General features: G+C 36.3%; 1 pseudogene; it reads right to left on the bottom strand.

The window, feature by feature from the left end:
* Positions 1 to 616: 616 nt before the first annotated feature.
* The window catches only part of LOC141496573 (aurora kinase A-like), a 39090-nt pseudogene continuing 25426 nt past the window's right edge, over positions 617 to 14280 (bottom strand).

Here is a 14280-nt window from a genome sequence, read left to right as displayed (position 1 = left end):
GGAGAACACAGGTCTTCTTTCTTCCTCCAGGTCCAGTCTGAATAGAGCATAGGCCTTCTGCAGTGAGACCCTTTCCTAAAAGCCCAGCCCTCAGATGGAACCTTCATAAAGGTAGCTGAGAAAGGAGCATTACTGTAATAAGGATAATTGTGCCACTCACCCCCCCCAACCCTTTGGGGTCATTTCTTAGGCATCCTATTATTGTCTCATCTTTGGCATCCTAATATTCTGAAATCATATGGTTATTTTCATGCTATTACAAGAGTTTACCTAATTATAGAACATGCAACTCAATGGAAGAAATCTATGGAGATCTTCAGAAGCTTTGATAAAATAGATAAGAAGGGTCTGGTGGGAGAACAAGGATGAAGATAACTGTAGTCCAGCTTTCTCAGCAAAATCAGTGTTCTGGGGTCAGCTGGGTGGTGCAGTGGAGTCAGGAGGACCTGAGTTCAAATGTGATCTTGGTCAAGTCACTTAACCCCATTGCCTTGCAAAAAAAAAAACCTAAAAAAAATCCAAGCTCTTTGGCAGCTCTTCTGTGTCTGCTTGACTCAGAGGACAGAGGCATCTAGCAACAGCAACTTTTATTCCTTCAGTACTTCAGAATGACCCCTCAGTGTGGTTGAGTTTTCTCACTTAACAGAACAGAAGACTGCAAGTAGTGGAAGCGAATGTCTTGACCATTCAAGTTATTCCCCCGCCCTTTCAACAATCCAAGATGAAAGCACTTTTCCAAAACTATATCCCACATTCTCGTACGGGGATCATAATAACTTCGTTTCACATTTCCTAGAAGGTCAGAATCTTTAGATTTCTGTATTGTTGAATTCTTTGCTTTTTCAGGTGATTTTGTAGAATTTGCTACTTACCAAGGATGTTTAAGGAGCTCTTTTGGTATCAGCCTTATGCTTCAAAAGTCTTGAAATGAGATCCTAGTCTCTTCTATTACACAGGGAATTTATATTCACATTTTGAAATGCTGCTTCTATAAGGTTTTTTTTTTATATATTTCTGACTCAAAAGGAAGAGGATTTGTACCTAGAAATTCATATCACACCACTCCATGACTATAGATTGCCCTTTTCCTCATGCATTCTGCCTTAAATCATCTCAGGAAGGAGAGAGTCAAGAGTGCAACAAAGAGTTGTCATCCTAAAGTGTTGGAGCATGAACTGACAAACCCAAATCTGCAATCTTTAGTTTTCCATCTCATCCAATTAGTAAGTTCTCTGACTTAATAACTCTAAGAATCACCCATTGTTGATGTTTGAGCTTAAGGATGACAAGGCATCTGCCAGTTCTATAATATACATAATCATTCTTTGTTCATTAAACTTTGAAAGCTTCTGAAGATCTCCATGGATTTCTTCCATTGAGGTGCATATTCTTTAAGTAGGTAAACTCTTGTAATAGCATGAAAATAACCATATGATTTCAGAATATTAGGATGTCTAAGATGAGAATATATTTCTACTTCTCACCTCAACTGATATTCAACTTCTGCCTTTTCCAGTTGGGCCTTACAGAGCACTCAAAATTGCCAGGATAAGCTTGTTTTGCTTCTCTCATGCCAAGTAAACACTTCCAAACTTTACTTGTCCCAAAGGATGTCTTATTTTATTTCCTCGTTTTTCTTGGTGTCTCTTTCCAGGAGCAGTTGCAGATATTGGTGTCTGAGATTGTCCATTGTTTAGAATGCTATTTGGTGGTCTTGATGTAGAAAAAAATTACAATTGCTGACTGTAACTTCTGTGGTTGTTCAATAAGAATTGCTTTATGGTTATAGATTTCTTTTGAGTGTGTGCCTGGGAAGAAACTCGAATATTATTTGAGGAACATCAGACTTGTTAAGCCTCTTTATTGCTTGCAGATAACCCGTTCTGAGCAGAAATCTACCATGTCACAGGCACACATTTTGAATCTGATCCAAGTAAGTTCTTGTCTTGTTGCTAGGCCTTGAAATACTGTTTACTATAAATTTGTCCATATTGCCTCTCCCCTGTCTCAAGTAAAGTCCACTTAGGATACTTCTGGAAGGGAATTTCTATCCCTCACTAGTGTTTTACTTCTGGCTACTGTCTCCTTCAATCTGCCTTCCCTTCTTTCTGTTCCTTTCCCTTTTTCCCCCATTCTTCTTCTACTCCCCCCCCCTTTCTTCTTCCAGCCTCTACCTCCCCCTTCCTTTTTCCTTTCCCCTCCTACTTTCCCAAATGGACAGGTAAATTTCTTAAGCCAATTAGAAATGTATGTCATTCCATATTTGAGCTAAATTTATTGATAGTAAGATTCACTCAATGTTCACACTCCCCCTTCTTTCCTTCTACTAATAATGGTCCTTTGTGCCTCTTCATCTGATGTTATTTACCTTCTTCTGCTTCCTCCTTCCTCTCCTAGTATAATCCTTTCTTCATTTTGATTATTTTTTATCTGTCTTATGCACATCTTCTGTCTAAGGACACTCTTTTCAACTATTCTAATAGAAATATAATTCTTGAGTTAAAAGTATCAACACATTGTAATCAACTGATACTACCCCACTCTGTCTCAGTATGTTCCTTTTAAGTATTCTAATAGAAATACTGTTCCCAAGAGTTACATGTAGGAATGTATATAGTTTAGTCTTACTGATTAGCATTTTTTCTTTTTTTGTTTGCCATTTTGTGCATCTGTTGAACCTTGTATTTGAAGATAACATTTTCTGTTGTCTTTTTATCAGTTAAATTTGAAAATCTCTCCTTCATTGAATGTCTTCTTTTCCACTGAAAGAGTATGCTGAATTCTGCAGGGTGATTGTTTTTTGTTTGTAATCCACACTCCTTTCCCTCTAGAATATTATATTTTAGGTCCTCCAGTCTTTAAATGCTGAAGCTGATAAATCCTGTGTAATCCTGACAGTGGTTTCTCGATATTTTAATTGTTTCTTTTTTACTTACTCTCAGTATTTTTTTCTTTTAGTTAATAATTCTAAAATTTGACTTCAGTATTTCTTCATTTATTTTAGGATCTCTTTCAGGAGGTAGTCTGAGGATTATTTCAAGGGCTATTTTACCCTCTTGTTCTAGGATGTTAGAGCAGTTTTCCTTGATAATTTCTTGAACGATATTGTGTCAGCTGTTTTATTGAACATGGTTTTCAAATATTTACAGTAATTTGTAAATTATCTCTCCTGGATCTATTTTCTAGTTTAATCATTTTTCCTAAAACATATTTTACATTTTCTTCTTTTTTCCCCCTCATTCTTTGGGTTTCATTTGATGAATCCCTGGTGTCTCATTGTGTTATTAGTTTTCACTTGCTAATTCTAATTTTAAAGGATTTATTTTCTTCAATTAGCTTCAATTCCTTTCTTCTTTCTCTCTTCTCTCATTATATTTCTTATTATATATATTTTTATCTTCTTTTCCAATTGATCAATACTACTCTTGAAAGTTTTTTCCATATTGTCAAGTCTACATTTAAAGGTATTGTTTTCTTCAGTCAGTTATTGTTTACTTTTCCAATTCTTAATTCTCCTGTATGACTCTCATTTCTTTTCTCAATTTCTTTTCTTCCTCTCTTATTTGATTTTTAAAATTCTTTGTGAACTCTTCAAAGAGGACATTTTGGATCTGAGACCAATTCATAATTCCCTTGACATGTAGGCATTTTGTTGCTGCTTTTCTCTTCTGAGATGGCATTTTGTTCTTCTCTGAAACCAAAGTACTTTCAATGATCAAGGTTCTTTTTGATTTTTTTTGCTTATTTTGAAAACTGATCTCTGCTCTTGGGACAGAGGGATTGCACTCCCAGGTTTTTTTGTGCTGGGGTGGGGGAGAAGCTGACTGGTTCCTTGCTTTTCACACTGAGATCTCAGAAGCTTGTGATTTGATCCCTACTTTGGGGTAGCTTGATCTAGTACCACTTGTTGCAATGGTGTTCTAGGGTTCACAGTATATATTCCACACTTGGGCTATAGATTTCATTGCTGGACTACTGTACCACAGACCTACTGACTCAGGATCCAGATGCCTTGTTTATTAACTGTACTGTGGTGCAGAGCCTTTTGCAGGCTTCCCAGTTCCCCTGACTATGATGGACTGCACACCATTTTTATCCATGTGAAACAGACCTTTCCTGAAGTTCCTCCAACATACCTTGAACTAAAAATATATATTTTTTCACTATCTTTTTGAAGTCTCTGTCACTTTAGCATTTGGTAAGAGGCTTAATTTATAGTTGTTGCAGAGGGAAATTGGAAAAAGCTCTGAGAACTTCCTAGCTTCTCTGTGACCTATCTTTATCCTTTTTTTCCCTCTCTCCTGCAATCACTCTCCCTTCCTTTCTATCTTTCTTTCATTTTCTTTCATTCTTATCCTCTATCTTCCTTCCTTCCTTCCTTCCTTCCTTCCTTCCTTCCTTCCTTCCTTCCTTCCTTCCTTTCTTCTTTCTCTCTTCTCATTTTCTCTCTTATTATATGTTTTTATTTGCCTTACTTTTTTTCCTCTCTCCTTTCCTTCCTTCCTCCTTTTTTCCTTTGTACCTCTTTGAGAGTTACTACAAAAAAATTTCATAAACCCCACTTTGTGACAAGATTGTCAAAATCTAAGCGCCTCTTTAGATAATAGGTACATAATTCATTTCTTTGCCCATTCTTAAATTCATTCTGGCTAGGCAGAAACTGCTTTAGCCATTGAGGATCCATGATCACCTCTGAACTACAATGAAGAAGGAATGAAGGGTTTTCCTGGAAGATGAAACATTGATAGCTTTTTAAAATTTATTTAGTTTTGGATCAGCTTGATTTCTCCTTGTTAAAGTTTCCATCTTATAAGTCTTACATATATAGAAGCTCTAGGGAAGTGCCTCCACAAGGCCTGCAGGATCATCCCCACAGATGGCTTGCAATGTGTTGCAGAAATGCTTGCTCACAATGGGGATCATTTGTGTTTTCTTTTTCATGCACATTTCCGAGCCTTTCTTAGGTTCTCCTTTCCTGTATCTCTTAGTCAGAACTATACCCCATATATCAAGCAAGGTGGGAGTTGAGTAACTGCTTGACAAAAACAGGAAACGCTTTTGAGTAAACATTTTACAAAAGAGGGCATCTTTTGAAAGGAAAATAGATTTAAATCTCCTTTTTTGTCCCCTTCCCCCAATCATTATGCTAATATGCTATAATTCTCAAAAAAGAGAGAGCCAGCTAACTCTATAAATAAGTAGACTATAAAATGAGAACCTTAGTTCTGAAATAATGACCAAGATAGCAGGCAGGCACAATATGGGGATTTCTCTATCACTATGGTGTCAAATTCAAATAGGAATGGCAGCTACCCTGGGGTATACAATCTTTTAGTTCCTCTGGGCTACATTGTCTAACAAAAACTGGTCAAGGGCCACGCACAAAATTCAATACCCATTCATGAATACAATTTAATCTACACCATCAATAAGCATAATAACAAATGTCATGAGGGCCACATTAATAGGCCTTGAGGACTGTTGTTGTGGCAACTCAGACCATAGGTTTTATGCCTGACATCTCTAGACTACAGGTTTCTAGATTAGTAATTGTGGGTGGATATACTCTAATGTTATATTCTCTAACACAGAACTATGGTAAGGATTGAGACAGGTATGTCAACTTTTTAATCACATACATTAGCCAGACAACATTTGAGTAGTACCTTACTTGACCATTTATTCATTCACACATTCATTCAACAACCATCTAATAAGTATGCAATATTTTCACGTTGCTGTGTTAAAAGTTGACCATACAAAGACAAAAATTAACTTACCTGTCCTCAGGGGGTTTACATTTTACTGGGGGACAAATTAAACACATAAGCAGATGAGTAAACAATGATTTAAAGAGGGAGAAAAGTCTAATGGCTATGAGAATCTCAAGAAATGCTATGTAGGGGTGAGCTTTGAAGAAAGATAAAGTTGGTTATAGGTCAGGAAAAGGAAGGCATATTTGATGAATGATGGACAAATTGTATAAAGGCATATAAATGGGAGAAAGGATGTTGAGTTCAGAAAACAGGAAGTGATCATGTTGGGGCCTACATAATTGGGAGAAATGGTCAGAAATCTTGCAGCTTGGACCTAGAATATGGACTCATTAAGAAATATTGGAGATAATGGAAATGGGAAATACTTGGGATTGAGAGGCCACATTTTAAATACATAGCAACAATTCAAAAAGAATTGTTAGGGGTTAGGATGCTAGAACCCTGTGCATGGAAGATTTAAAGGAAGGCAAGGAAGAGCTCCAGCCACTGAGTATTAGTCAGGGAACCAAGTCAGAGGCTGGCACATAGAGTCAAAATTGGACCTCAATTACTGCAACCTATAGGCTATGAAATGGGAGTTTAGTCTCAAAAAACCAAACAAGATTCTAGTTGATTATTAAACAAAACTGACTTGATTTTGAGTACCTAACCTATTAGCCTAGGAACATGATTGGTTCCAATAAATGAGTTGAATACAAATCTATAAGAGAGGGTCAAGTAGCCACATCAAGAAAAAATAGTTTAGATGTTTGAATGGCTAGAAAGCCAGAGTGACTATACTGCTCTTTCTCTTTTTCCCTTGCCTCTCTAAATAAATTTTTCCATCTCTATCATTATTTGCCATTTTAGCACAGTTCATTAACTATGGTCTCCTTTAAAGTATTCTTTTCAATACCTTAACCTCTTTGTTGAGACACTTTCTTAATTTCCCTTTGAAGCTTATATCTCTTATTGAATTAAATCTATCCATATAGGTGGCATCCTCCTTCATTTAGCTTCATAACCCCAATCATTATTGACCTTTTTTCTTTCCCGTACCTTCCTCCCCTCCATACATACATATCTAGTATCCCTGGTCAGTTGCTAAGTTCTATCTTTAGTGACCTAGAATTATCTATCTAGAATATGTTGATCTTGTGCTTCACTCTTTTCCATTGTCAATAACTTAGTTCAGGCTTTCATATCTCATCAGATTATAACCTTCCCTCTCTGCCTCTGTCTGTCTGTCTGTCTATATCTATCTCTATATAGTGTAGATAAAATTATATGTTTTAATGTAATATATTTATATATAATGGGTTATAAATGATATAGAAATATATTTAATAATAGTTAATTTATATATATACAACTTGATATACAAATATAAATTAAGATTTCTATATCATATATTTATCTATCAATCTACTCTTATTTTTGTACCCTTAGTACCTAATAGTACCTTGCTTATAGTAGCAGCTTAATAGATATTTAATGAATTAATTCAATTAGGGAAAAAATCCTTGATCTGGGACCCACGTAGCCTGTATTATTGTGCCCTGCATACATAGTCATTTCACTTGTCTGGACTTCAGGTGTTTTATGTCTAAAATCTTGATGTATTTAACTCGGACAGGTGATCATCTTAAGTTCCTTCAAGCTTTCAGGACTTTTGATTCTATGGACACATTCAAGGTCTTAGAGTAATATATATTTATCAGGACTGACTGGTAGCCCCTGAGGGAATTGAGGGATTGGAATAACAAGTAAGGGACCATATCGATTCTATCTTATGACTCTATTCTGGTGCTACCTTAGTTCCTTTTCTATTCATTAATGGGTCTAGTTCAATTTCTGATTTGTGAGAAAAATTTTTTTTCAATGGTGAGATTCATAAGAGAACTATTCCATTGTTTGAATCTAGCCTTGAGTGACTGGGAAGCACCTTTTCCTGCTGCTTAGAGAGACCCTTAACTAAGGATTTAGAATATATACTGACCAGAAACTCCATCAGATCCAGCTATTGATGCAAGAAGTTTTCTTACAATTTTACATCTCATGCAGTCGATATGTTTTATTTGAAAACTGACCCCATACCAATCAATTAATTATTGTTTCTATATAACTTTCATCATATACAGACATGTGGGGTAAGTGGGACATCTGCCTTTCTAATTTTAGGGAATTGTATCAGTTCCCTCTCCCCCTCCCAAAATAGGAAGTCTCCAATCTTTCCTCCAATTAGAAATCAAATTACCTAATGTTGTATTATGGTTAATTGGTTCCTTTTAAATAATTGACCTTATTGTTTTTAATGTATAAAATCTGTCTCCCACTGTATCTGAAATCCAATGTCAAAGCCAGGAAGGTAAAATGGTCTTGCTTTCTTGAGCAATTGGCATACATTACTTAATAAATGAATATGTTGCTCAGGAGCTCAAATCTTTGTTTGGTCATTTCAACTTTCATCTGACATGCCACTTTGGTAGAAAATTTGTGACTCTGAATTTGTGAAAAAAAATTAGGCAACTGGACTTTAATACCACTCAGCTCCATTTTCAGGGCATTTGTGGCAGTTGTTGGATGCCATAAGCCTCAGGCAGTGTAGAATATGCCTGGGGGAAACTTGTAATGGCTGGAATATTGCTTAGCGAAATTTTCAGAAGGTTACATAATTTCTAGGGTTTATGTGTTGACTTAATTTTTTGAAGAGAAAGGAAAGGCTCACTGGACTTTAATGTAAGGAAATGTAATAAAGATCTATCCAGGGTCACTTAACCATAGGTAGAATAGTTAACTCCCTAAAGAGTTGACAGAGAACTGGCATTTTTCTTGCAAACTATATTCTTGATGGACAGATCATGCTAACTGTGGTATTACAAGGTTTATGGTTTCATTATTTTGGATTCAGAAGCTATAGCCCAAAGGAAACATTCAATAAATTGAGGCAGTTAGGTGGTACAATGGATAGTGTTCTGGACCTATACTTAAAAAAGTGAGTTCAAATCTAGCCTCCCACTTAATAGATGCTTGACCTCAGGTAGGTCTTTAATTCTCCCTGCCACCATTTTCCCAACTGTAAAACAAAGATGACGATAATAGGGTCTACTGCCTTTAGTTGTTATAAGGATCAAATGAGATTTTTGTAAAGCACATAGCACAGTACTTACCACATTGCAGTGCTATATAAATACTAGCCATCATCATCATTATCATCTACTTAAGCCATTCAAGATCAGTGAGACCAATTCCTTCACTTCACTTATATTAGGAAAAAAGGTGTTTTTTTTTCAAAAAGTTCATCTATTTTATTTCTTTCTAATATTCATCCATATGCAAATGTATATTTTTAAGTTACAAAATTTCCTTCTACCCTCCCCTCAGCTTCAAACCCTCAGGTTAACACTGTATATACATATTTTTGATAAACATGCTTATAGATTAGTCATTTTCAGTCTGAGGAATTAGGATTGAGGGAAAGTGCTACATAAGAGCGAATTTTTTATAAAGTGTTCATCAGATTGTAAAGGGTTGCTTTTTTTTGGTTTTGGTTTTGTTTTGTTTTATTTTTCTTCCTTTGGATGGAGATAATATTGCCTATAGCCAGTCTAACATGGTTGTCTTAGCTCTCTGAACTACTGAGAGGAGCTGCTTCCATCAAGGTTGATCATTTCACAATGTTGTTAATATGTACATCGTTCTCTTGGTTCTACTCCCTTCACTCAACATCAGATCCTGTAACTGGTAGAGCTAGTCCACCATCCTTTAGATTTTTTTTCAGCAGTTTCCTTGCTATTCTTGCCCTTTTGTTGTTCCAGCTGAATTTTGTTACTATTTTTTCTAGTTGGGTAAAATAGGAATTTGGATGCTATACAAATAGGTGCATACACATTTAGTATTCATTGGTAATAAATTGGTAATATTGATAATATTCATTACCAGTGGTGCTTTTTAAGAAGATATAGTTTCATTCCTTATCCCTTTAAATGAGAGCAAATTTTGCTTTTACTTTATCTGAGAACAGAACCACTACCCCTGACTTTTTTTTTTACTTTAGCCAGGCCATAATATAGTTTTCTCCATCCTTTTAGCTTTACTCTGCGAGTATCGCTCTGCTTCAGATGTGTTTCTTGTAAGCAAACATATTGGAGGATTCTGGTTTTTAATCCATTCTACTATCTGATTCCATTTTATGGGACAGTTCATCCCATTCACATTTATAAGTAACATTACTAATTCTCTTTCCATCTGTGCTATCTTTTCTCTTTCCTCTTATTCCTCCTCACCCCCTTTCCCCTTTAACTTTTCTTTTAAAATTTAACTTTCAGTTTATTTTCATTTATATCTTTGCCTTCCCATTTATCAGTCCCCTTTTCCCTTATCTTTCCCTTTCCCAGACCTTTTACCTGGCAATTAGATAGCTTTTTAAACCTAAATGGAAATACGTCTTCTTCCCTCTCTGGGCCAAATATATTGAATAGAATTTACTCAGTGCTCAAATTCTACCTTCTTTCTCTCTAACATTATAAATCTTTGTGCCTCTTCACAGCTATTATTTATCTCTCAAGTACTATTAATCAGGTATATCAATGACAGTTTGCTTGATAAACTCACCTTATTATAAAGTACCCTCACAGATTGCTTGATAAGAAGCATTGTCTCAAATTACATCAAATTATAATTATAATCATTTTTTTACCTTACCCCCTGTTCAAGTACCCTTCTGGGACACACAGTCTTCCTTGAACTATTTGTACCCCTCTCCCAGGTCCATTTTCTGTCATACTTTACCTTCCCTCCTCACTGAGGGTACTTAATTCCTTGTTAAGTGAAATAAAGATTAACTCAAACCCTGACATAATTAACTCCAAGAACCTTAAAGGACTCCAAGTACTAGGAGGCCTCACTTGAAAAATTTACAAATGATTGTAAATTATGGGAGACTCAGGATTGCCCAGTTTAAGACGCCCTCACCTGAGTAAGTGCTAAGCTTTGCTAACACAGCAGAGTTAAAGTGGGTCAGAGGATACTTAGACACTTAACTTTAAAGCTAACATCCTGCTTTTCATCAGGGCTTTTTGTCTCAACATGGTACTATCATCTTGTACCTTTTCAATACAGAAAGAAGACCCAAATATACCCATATGCTTTAAGTCCAATGTCTTCAAACATATTCAACCCTTTAATAATTCAAAGAGAAGTAAAGTTCTTATGAACTAGAAGTAATATATCTTCCCTTTTAGGATTGTATAGAATTTGATGGTCCTGACCAACATTTGTTTTGTTTTATTTTTCCCCTTTTTGTTTACCTTTTTATGCAATTCTTGAGTTGTTTATTTGGTGACTGGATTCTCTGTTCAGTTCTAGTTTTTGGCCATCATTTCCCTGACAGTATATGTTGAATTTTGAAAGGTAGTAAATTCTTTGTTGTAATCCCAGGTCCTTTGCCCTCTGATATATGGTATTCTAGGTCTTTGAGTCATTCAGTGTTGAGGCTGAATGTTTCTGTTTGAGTCTGATTGTTTTTCTCTTCTATTTAAAGTGTTTTCTTCACTCCTTTATTTGAGAGTTCTGGAATTTGACTATAATAGTCCTTGGAGTTTTTATCCTGTGGTAACTTCCCAGAGGGGTTGTATATTTTTCATTGGTTCTAATTGTCTTCTTCTGTCATATTTAAACAGTTTTCCTTTATAATTTCTGCATGATAGTTTCCAAGTTCTTTTTCTGATCTAGGCTTTAGAGTAGTCCAATGATTTGTAGATTGTCTCTTCTGAATCTATTTTTCAGGTCATTTGTTTCCCCTAAGAGGTACTTCAAATTTTATTCAGTTTTTTCAGCCTTTTTATTTTGTTTAACGGAGTCTTGTAGTCTTATAGATTCATTTGTTCCTATTGATTCAATTCTAGCTTTTATTTTCTTCAATTATCTTTTGTATTTATTTTTTAAAGGTGTTGAATTCTCTGGTTAATTTTTCATAATTTTCCTGCATGACTCTCATTCCTTTTGTACATTTTTCTTCCTCCTCTCTTCTTTGGTTTTTAAATTATTTTTAAGCTCTTCAATGAACTTTTGTATTTGAGTCCAATTCATAGACTGTTTTGAGACTTTCCCTGTGAGTTATTTTTCACTGATTTCTTCTTCAGATGTGAAATTGTTATGTTAACATCTTTGTCTGTTAAGTAGTTTTCCATAGTGAACACTCTTTTAACTTTTTTTTGCTCATCTTTGTTTTGTTTTAGCTCTGCTCCTGGGGTAAAGGGAGTATTGCCCCAAGCTTTTTTTTTTTTTTTTTTTTTGCTGGGTCTGGGGTTTGATCCCTGACTTGTCATTGGCCAAAACACTGCCCATGCACCCAAGGCCTTGCCTTTGCAGCATTTTGTTTCCCCCTTTATGTCCAGGTTCTTACTTAGCAGTGGTTTGTTCCCTACCCAATCTCTCTTTTGCCCCAGTGTTCCCAGGTTTAAGACTTTGTGATTGGGACCCTCACTGAGGGCTTGCTATCTAGCTGTCTGTACCTCTGCTGTTGAGCTGTTGGGATCTGGATTGCTCTATGGCTAAGAACCTCCTGCTGGCTTTCCAGCTCTCCTGCCTCCTGGACTTTGCTTCCCCTTTGCCCCCTAAGAGACAGACTTTCACTGAAAATCCTCCAGGATGTCTACTATTGAAAACTCTTTGAATCTTCTATTTTTCTTGGTGTAGATTGAATGTCAGAAAAGAAGCTTCATTTATCTTTGGTAGGGAAAAGCTCGGGGAGAATGTTACCTTCATACCACCATCTTGGCTTTGCCCCAGAAGTCTAGATGTGTTGTTTTCTTTCATCCAATCTACCCTTTTCTCTTTCTCTATTAGTCAACAGTGTAGAAATATACCTGGATATACACCAGACATAGACTTCAGAACTTTCATCTGAATCAGTTTTGAGAAAAGAACAGAAACCATTTAAGTTTATTTCAAGCTTCCATTTTTCAGAGAGAAATATCTTTTGACATTCATAGTGTAGGTATATAAGATAGTTTAGGACTGAATGACCATGAAAGGAATAGAGAACCTAATACAGCCTTTAGAGTATAGAGTTAGATTTTCCTTCCCATCTGGTTGGTTGGTACTTATCCTTCATTATCAAAGAAGACTAAAGTGATGTCACTATATTTGAGACAAATTACAGTGTGTCCAACTGTGGCTGATCAGACCAATACAAGTTAAGAATGTTCTACCACAGATTGGGCACAAATAATTCATTTGAACATCTGGGGTTGTTACTTTAAACTTATGGATGTCCTGTTTCCTTTGAGCTGCTTCAATTCTGCCTTCCTCATAGTGTGTGGCACCCTCACTGATGAGGGCAAGATGGTCCTCTGCCAGTGTCTCCCATGCTGTACAATCAGTTCCAAAGTTCTTCATGAGACCTTTCAGGATGCCTTGGCATCTCTTTGTAAGACTTCCCCTGTGAGTGATTTTTCACTAATTTCTTCTTCAGATATGGCATTGTTAACATCCTTGTCTGTAAAGTAGCTTTATATAGTGAATAACATTGACCCCCCTGGTGAGCACTTGCTCTGTGTGAGTTCTCCATAAAAATTTTTTTATTTTATTTTGTTTTGGCAAGCATACCTCTAGCATTCTAACAACCTATCCAGCCCATCATAGTTGCACTCTCTACAGTGATGTTGGCTTCCTGGGCAGTTTAGTTAAAGAAAGGACCTCAGTGTCTGCTATTTTCTCCTGCCAGGTGATCTTCAGAATATTCCTAAGGCAATTTAAATGGAAGCAACTCAGTTTCCTGACATGGCTCTGGTAGAGTGTCCAGGTTTCAAGGGCATATAGCAATGAGGTTAACATAGTGACTCTGTAGACCTTCAGTTTGGTAGTCAGTCTAATACCTCTTCTCTCTCTCACACTTACTTTTGGAACCTCCCAAATACTGAGCTATTTCTGGCAATTGGAGTGTTAACCTTACTGTTAATGTGTACCTCCTTGGGAAGGACACTTCCAAGGTAAGTGAACTTATCCACAGTATCAAAACATCTTCATTTGGTTCCACCTATAGATGTTGTGGTACTGGCTGATGGAGCACCCGGGTTTTCTTGTTAGACCAAAATTAGGACAAGTAGCAGAGAATTAATCCATACATTATTGCATATCACCTTCAGAGGCTGCGCCTGAGACACAATCATCTGCAAACAGAAGATCCTGCACCAACACTCCCTCCTCTTTTGTCTTGACTTGTAGCCTTTACAAGTTGACGAATTTTCCATCAGTGCCGCAGCTGACTTTGAGACCAAGTTCTTCCTCATTGAAGGCACTGGATAACATGGCTGAAAACATCATGCTAAAATTATGGGATCAAGGACACATTCTTTTTTAATCCATTGGTGACTGGGAAATCTGGAGAGCATTGTCCACTATTCAGAACCATGGGCAAACACGCCGTCATAAAATTGATGTACAATACTGATAATTTTCTCCAAATTTTGACATAATTTTCCATAAACCCTCAAGACATGATATCAAAGGCCTTATCCTG

Source organism: Macrotis lagotis, chromosome 8 (assembly GCF_037893015.1).
Source record: "Macrotis lagotis isolate mMagLag1 chromosome 8, bilby.v1.9.chrom.fasta, whole genome shotgun sequence".
NCBI classification, from domain to species: domain Eukaryota; kingdom Metazoa; phylum Chordata; class Mammalia; order Peramelemorphia; family Peramelidae; genus Macrotis; species Macrotis lagotis.
This window is presented reverse-complemented; position numbering and strand designations above follow the sequence as displayed.